The sequence below is a fragment of the Pyxicephalus adspersus genome, chromosome 6 (genome assembly GCF_032062135.1).
Source record: "Pyxicephalus adspersus chromosome 6, UCB_Pads_2.0, whole genome shotgun sequence".
Lineage (NCBI taxonomy): Eukaryota > Metazoa > Chordata > Amphibia > Anura > Pyxicephalidae > Pyxicephalus > Pyxicephalus adspersus.
In genome coordinates this window covers 56,282,991-56,290,452 of record NC_092863.1, presented here as the reverse complement: position 1 = coordinate 56,290,452, position 7,462 = coordinate 56,282,991, and the positions used below count along the sequence as shown (strand labels likewise).

The following is a 7,462-nucleotide window of genomic DNA, read 5'->3' as shown; positions in this document are numbered from 1 at the left end:
GCGCCACTATCATCTTCTTTTCAGATAAAGACAGTGATCCGGCATGTTTTATTGCAGAAGGAACATTGCCTCTCTATTTCTGCAATAGAGAGCTGCTGATCCCGGAAGAGCGGAACTTAAATTAAAACTCCTATGTATATAATATATGCCCAAAGAATATTCTGACTGTGGTATTTAGTGTGTCTTAAACCTAAACAAAAATTGCAACATGCTTGCAACTGGTAGAGGTGAAGTCAATGAAGCTGTGTGATCACTCAGGAAAATCCCTCTATAAAGCATTATTCTACATACTACAAGAAGAGAGCTGGGCTTCTAATTATAGCAATGAACACTGGCAGGATCATCTTCCAAGCTTACTATGCAGCCAACTTTAACCATGCCTCCTGTCCAGTTCCAAAAATATCCAGGATGTGTATTTCCAAAATACAAAGGCCTTGGATGAGCATAACACTAAACAGTGCTGTTCGGCATCAGAAACACAAGTTTATAAAATTTTCTTTCCATAACCAATTGTTTAGCTGTGTGATTGGGTTTAAAGGGAACAAAAAGTTTATCTATGTATAGAGATGCATTGCTCATCAGTCTCCACAAAAACACCAGATTCCTTACCTATCATTTAAATGGCTGGACAACTCAAAATCTGGCTTTGGAGCATTCTTAGTGAAAACTCAAAGTAATACCCAAATAGACACAGTCTTAACTTGCCATAATACTTGTGTGAAGATGCTGCTTCCCATTTAAGCTGTGTATGTATTACATACATAAATACCAACTATAACAAACACAGGAGTTAGGTCTGGATAGAGCTACATAGTGAGCCCTTCAAATTTTTTTGGTGGTGGCCAGCTTAAATGCCTGTGACTACAGTAATATCCATTGTATTGTATCGCTTCTCGGCCTTTTGGCTAAGATCAAGTGTAGTATCTGTTCTTATCAGTGTTCAGGGTGGAAAGGCACTTGCATTCTTGAGGGGGAATGCAGTGCACCAGTACCTCTGTTAAGGACGGTCTACCTTTGGTGTAGCTCTGTAAGGGGCCGCCCTATGCAAACCTGCCGGCCTTGTCCACCGGAGGAAGAGCATGGGGCCTGCCCTAATAAGGTAGCTCCCTTAGGTTTGACTGACCCGCTGGTGGGAATGGAGAAAAGCTTGGTCTTACCAATCGGTCCGACGAGTGGTCCGAATCTCGCTCCAGTGTCGTACCCTTGGAGTGGCAATCCAGGGGCACCTTAGAATCACTGGGTTTGGGACCCCACTGATTTTTAAGATGCACAGTCACATCACTGATTATACTTGATTTGGCACATCGCCTTTTTCTGCATTGGCTGCGGTCATTGCAGATGGGCAATTTTTAAAACCTGCTGCCCTGTGTGTTATGCACAGTGCACATTTAATATTTAAATGTATTTTTGCGTTTTGGCACTGTCACTGGTGTGGTATTTGTGTGCCACTTTTTGATAGAGGGTGCTATTCCCTTATGGGCTAGCCCTTTTGTCTTGGGAGAATGCCTTGGCCTAAAAACCAGGCGGTCTCCCTTAGTGGGAGTCTCTCTTCGGGAGAGCTCCCAGCTTAGTATCTTGTGGGACCTGCCTTGGCGGTCCCAGAGAGAAAAGGCCCCTCGCTAGCTTCGGTCAGGGAGGCATGTGTGTCCATCCCGGCTTCGGCTGGGTGGGCTTAGTATCCAGCCCTCGTCTGGAGCTTCGCTTCGGAGGGTCTGGAGAAAAGGGTGGCCCTTCCTCTTTAGAGGAGGGTTTACCAAATAGTACCCCAGTGTACGTTCTTTGTGTGGTGTTTTTGCACTTACACTTTTTTACCGTTCACGGGGTGTGTTTTAGCATGGATCGCGAGATTCGATAAAAAAAAAACAAAAACAAAAAAAACATCCATTGTATTTATACCAGAACAAGTAGAGTGAGAACTAGTTTTGTAACTGATCAAATCATTTGTATCTCTGCAGTACACTTGATGTAAAGCGTAACAATCTTAAATTACCATTTTTTTTTTTTGTTTTGTTTTTTGCCGTGGATCCATAGGGTTTATTATCTGTGATATGGTAATTTCCCTAGTGGTTTAACATGATGGACTTGGTCTTTTTTTCAACCTGACCTACTATGTAACTATGTAAGCAGAGAGTGCTTTCGAAAACAGATACTTGTCCTTGGTTATAAAAATACAAGTTTGCAGATTATACTTTTAAGGAACAAGGCCAGAATGTACATACCAAAGGAGATTACAAATAACAAAACTACAGATAAGCACTTAAAACAAGGAATAACCTTGAACTCTGATGACCAGTCTACAGGGTGAACCTTTAAATGAAGGCGTTTCCTGAAAATCTTAGCTGACTGCTAAGGGTAGGCAATACATTGAAGGTAGGCGAGAACATTACTACAAACACACTTTCATAGTTAATAACTCCAGTTGCTTGCACACACAGAGGAAAGTTTGAGCATACTGATGACGATGTGCTATAGGGTGGGGGGAGCCAGGATTAGTTAATGTTTAGAAAGTGGAAGAAAAAAAAAAAATAAGTTAAGAAACGCAATTTTCGGTCAGGACTGCATTCTGTACTGGGACAACAAGGAGGAGATTTATCCTCACTTTGGAAATTACCTCAGACAGAACAGAAAGAAATATGAAATCAGTCCAACAGGACACAGACATGGAAAAAAACAAAGTTTTAAAATAGACTTTTAGCACTTGCAGCCGTTACAAAAATCAACTGTGCTAGTACAGAATTGTACACGAAGCCCCTTTGGTGTACATTCAATGGAATTATGTCTTTAGTAACATTTGCTAAACAGACATTTCTAGAACCCTTCTTGTGAAGGGAGAAGACAACCTGGGAGTGATAAAGAATGTGTTTAGTTTTGATATATATTATATTGACCTCTATATCATTACAATACAAATGATAAATTGGTTAGGCAGACATTCCAAGTATTTTTCGTAAGATCTCAAAACAATGTCTTCTGACTTCAACTAAACATTGTTGCTTGCAAACGTTTTACGGTATTTGTGGATTAAACAATTCTTGTTTTCCACCTTCTTGAATATTTATTAGACTTTATCTTTGCTTTGTTATAAAAATTCTGAGACAAGAACATTCTTCTCTCAGACTGAAGGCCTTGTGTTCTTGCTGTGGCTTTCTAAAGCATTTTGTCCATTGCAGTCTCTATGGATGTGAAGCATAAGAAACAGAAAAACAGACAAACATAGAAAATGCTTTTATTGCAACATAAGGAAAGGCCAAAACTCTCCCCATCTTTTGCCATCTGTGTAGCTCTTACAAATTACACCTCACCTATCTGGTGAAACCATTCTCTATTTATTTCTAATAGAGCCCCAGATTGCAGTGAATCAACAGAAAAACCTTTTACCATTCTAAAGGTGCGTACACACTTCCAATTTTTATCGTTCAAAATGAACGACGAACGATCGATTGGGCAAAAATCGTTCGTAAAAAAAGTAACCAACGACGCCGACGAACGAGGAAAGTCGTTGGAAAGGAACGACCGGACCGGCGGATCGGATGACGATCGTTGACCATCGTTCGTGTGTACGATCGTTCGTTGATCGTCCATGGGCTGAGCATGCGTAATGAACGAACGTTCGTTCACTTCCTGTCGTGCACATAGTTCCTCTATCGCTCAAACGATCGTATCTATTGTGTGTACAATATCTACGAATGATCGTGTCGTTATCTGTATGTGCAGGATCGGTGCTATACGATCGTTCGTAGATATCGTGCAGGATCGTTCGTCGTTCGTTTTCCAACGATAATAATTGGAAGTGTGTACGTAGCTTAACAAAGAGTGTGGCTGGGCACATATAAGCCAGATAACCCTGGTTGTGTTATTTCCTTGCCACTTTAGGGAGGACACATAAAAAATGAAAAGGTGTTCTCACAAGAACTATGGACAATGCTACAAGCGTAATATTTGGATTGAAAAGAAAAGCAGCTACCTAAAAGGTTTTTTCTGTCATAAGCATTTTTTTACTAAATGTCTTAAAGGACTTCTGTTTTTAAAATAATTCTGTCACTTTAGGCTGCACTGTGGGGTTTATCAGCAAACTCAAGACTATCACAAAAAGAAAATATATATTCTGTATGATGCAGGTATGAAAATGATTTTATTTCTTTTTTGATGGATTTTTTTTTCATCTTTTTTTGACAGAGGTCTTGTCTGTCGCCTCTTTCCGGTAGTGAAATTCACCTTCATTTTCTCAATTAGGAGGGACAAGATGATCTAATTGTAGAAGGTACATATAAAGATAAAGCAGGAAAACTGTGTGACTGTTTTATAACTAGCACAGTATAAACCAGGCACAGGCAAACTACAAGCCAATATGGTGGTTTCTGTGGCCCTTTGGGTGTTCTGCCGCTCTGGCCGGCGTCACCCTGAGCAGAACCCAGTTGGGGGGGGGGGGGGGGCAATGGCCAGACCCGCAGAACACATCCCGGCTCGTGAAGGTGGGCTGTGTCCCTGCACACATGGTGGTTATTCCATCATGACATCACGTTCACATTATTCCATCATGATATAACCTTCTATACCTTTTAAGACTTACATTCTGTAGAAGTATGTTTTGCTGCCTCGTAATATAAGACAGCAGAGAAGGAAACAAATAATAGGAATGGCTCATTAACTGAATTTTCATACAAAAACATTCAATGTTAAGAGCCATCTTCATCCCGATTCTTGTAAAACCTGGTTCCCATTCCCTGAAGAGGGTTGTCTAAATGGTGTTCCTACACATTGCCATCCCCCACAGGCTTCACAGCTTGATGAATGCCGATCCCCTAGGAGGTTGATAACTCAATGTGTTGCTGTTCCTTCCATGACTGATCAGCAAGCCGGGAGGTAACACCATGGCATTCTTTATCTCTAACAGCAAAGAGTGTTACTCTCCTGGTTATGTGTTCTGGGAATATTTAAATCACATAAGCAACTGAAAAAAGGGTTACAAACCCTTTGATAGAAGAGATTATTCACATTTATGTATCTTAACTGAGCATTTAGCAGTTTAGTCCACTTTAATGATGAGATGATTACAAGCTCATGCTAATTTTATTTGTGCTTAGAGAAGTTAACCTATCACGAGCTAGTGGTATGTCTAAGCAAGCTTTGTGGTAAAGCAAAGCTTACTTCAACCAACATATCTAATAAAAGGAATCAATTTCCCTATCAAGCAAATATTACCACATAACATATTATAGTATAATAGTGTTTAGTGTAAATTTTACTAAGCCCCCCATAAGACTTTACAGCATATGCTGATGAGTGCTCAAGTGGCCTTCCAGAGATCAGAGTGAACTTACAGTGTGAAAGCTTAAAAGCAATTCGTTATCACTCACCACTCCAAACCACTGCCAAGTTTGCATTGTAAACCAACTCAGCAATTCAGTGAGATAATTACAGCACATCTGCTTACCCACAACTATCAACAGGATGTACATTCTAAGCAGTTTCAACATAAAATCAGAGGACCTATATATAAAATTATTTGTAAAACATTCATTTATTCTGAAGGCATTTCTAGCACAACATTTAAAGTAGTCATGTGTGTCAGAAGGGAGTGAAAATTTCAGTGTGAACATTGGGGGAATGTCACTATAAAAAAAAGTCAGACAGGCAGGAAAAGAATGAAGTTTATCACTCCTGGGTACCTACTGGAAATTTCTGGGTGTTAGGTGTGATTACAGGTTGTATCTGAAAGCAAACACAAATACCTAGGTGTTTGCTTGCTGTTAAAATTGATACATTTTTTATTATTATTATTATTCAGTATTTATATAGCATTGACATACTACACAGCACTTTACAAAGTCCATAGTCATATTACTGGCTGTCCCTCAAAGGAGCTCACAGTCTAATGTCTCTAACTCAGTCATAAGTTTTTTATACTGTTTTTTAAACTGCATGTTTTTGGAATGTAGGAGGAAACCCAAACAGACACAGAGAGAACCTGCAAACTCCATGCACATAGTGCTGGCCAAGGTTCAAACCTGGAACCTAGCACAACAAAGGCCAGAGTGCTAACCTTTCATATGGTAGGAGCTGGACGCTGTATGTAGCATCTGAAAGAAATGCGTGGCAACGTTACTACAAAAAGACACTTAGGGAAAAAAAAAAAAATAGCTGACGGAAATAACCCATTGGTTCCAGTCTTCATCTTTTTATAGGGTGAGAAAACACGGTTTAACTGTGCTGTACTACTTGAAAACGCCACAACTGTGAACCCAACATTAAACCCTCCTACTTCCCACTTTGCTGATCACCGCAGTAATCCAGCAAAACCACCACTGTTACTACACAACATAGTGCTGTGGTGGGGAAGGGGAAAGAACCACTGCTCAAACTCTATTTGTAGCAGATTGACCCTAATATCTCTTTGGCCCCTAACACCAGTTTGCTGGGCAGCTAACTTCAGACAGATGTGTCCAGTAGGAGTCTCAGAACTTCTGAAGGTTTACCAAAGGACCTAAACAGGTAAGAAAAAAAAATATGCATGTCCGGCAACATGGTCAGGGCAAAACCATCAAAAGTTTATCATTTGTAGCAGACTACAAATGTTTTGCATCATGTAGATTGATCACAACTCTGTCCTCCAGAGATATATGACAAAACAGCATACCAGGCTTTGTCAGTAACACGGCACCAAATAGGTAAATTAGTGAAACATTAGGTACTTTAGGATGCTACACTAAGCCCTCTGAATAAGCTCTTGTATTTTGGTCCATAACCAGCAACATGTCTGCTACTCAAAGGGTTGTTTAGCTGGAGCTCAGACATTGCTGTAATATACCTGTCCAACCAAATTAATTTGTATTATTCTGACAAATTCTGGGATACATGCTAGAAATAACTAAAATAACAGAATTGCTTTGCTTCCATCACAAAAACCATGGGAGGGAAAAAAAATAAGTTTCTCATCTCCTCTAATGATATACAGACCTAGATAAATATTTTGAACAATGTGGGTGGGGAGAGGAAGTTCCATAGCATAGACTTTAGAGCACGTACTTCCTCATATAAAAGTTGTGTGTGCATGGCCTTCAAGTGGGTGGAATGTTATAACCCAGATTATTGCACCCTGAATCATGTGATGATAAAGTGAGTGCATTAAAGCACTATTTTTAACTTGTCATTTCAGAGCCTGCATTGAAAGAAAGAAATAAAATAGAATCACACTAAAGTTATTCTTCACAAACTATTAAGTTTTACACTCAGCTATTGCTTAAACTACTCTCCAAACCTCCCACATTCGCCCCTATAGCATGCCTGAGCATTTCTTTTTTTTAATTTTACTTTGTTTCTGCTACTTACTTTACTTTTAGTGGCATCAATAGACTTGTAAAGTTCTTGCAGACCTGGGCAGCTGGTAAAGCTCAGGTCTTACTGATGTAGGCATGCCATCTCCCATAAGAACCCCTTCCATAAAGAACGTGTGGACAGGCTC

General features: G+C 39.9%; 1 protein-coding gene and 1 pseudogene across 1 annotated transcript in view; one reads left to right on the top strand and one right to left on the bottom strand.

Moving 5' to 3' along the window:
• MLXIP (MLX interacting protein) overlaps positions 1-7,462 on the bottom strand; it is a 42,177-nt gene that overhangs the window by 22,705 nt on the left and 12,010 nt on the right. The window lies entirely within an intron of this gene.
• Positions 886-1,044, top strand: LOC140334420 (U2 spliceosomal RNA; annotated as a pseudogene).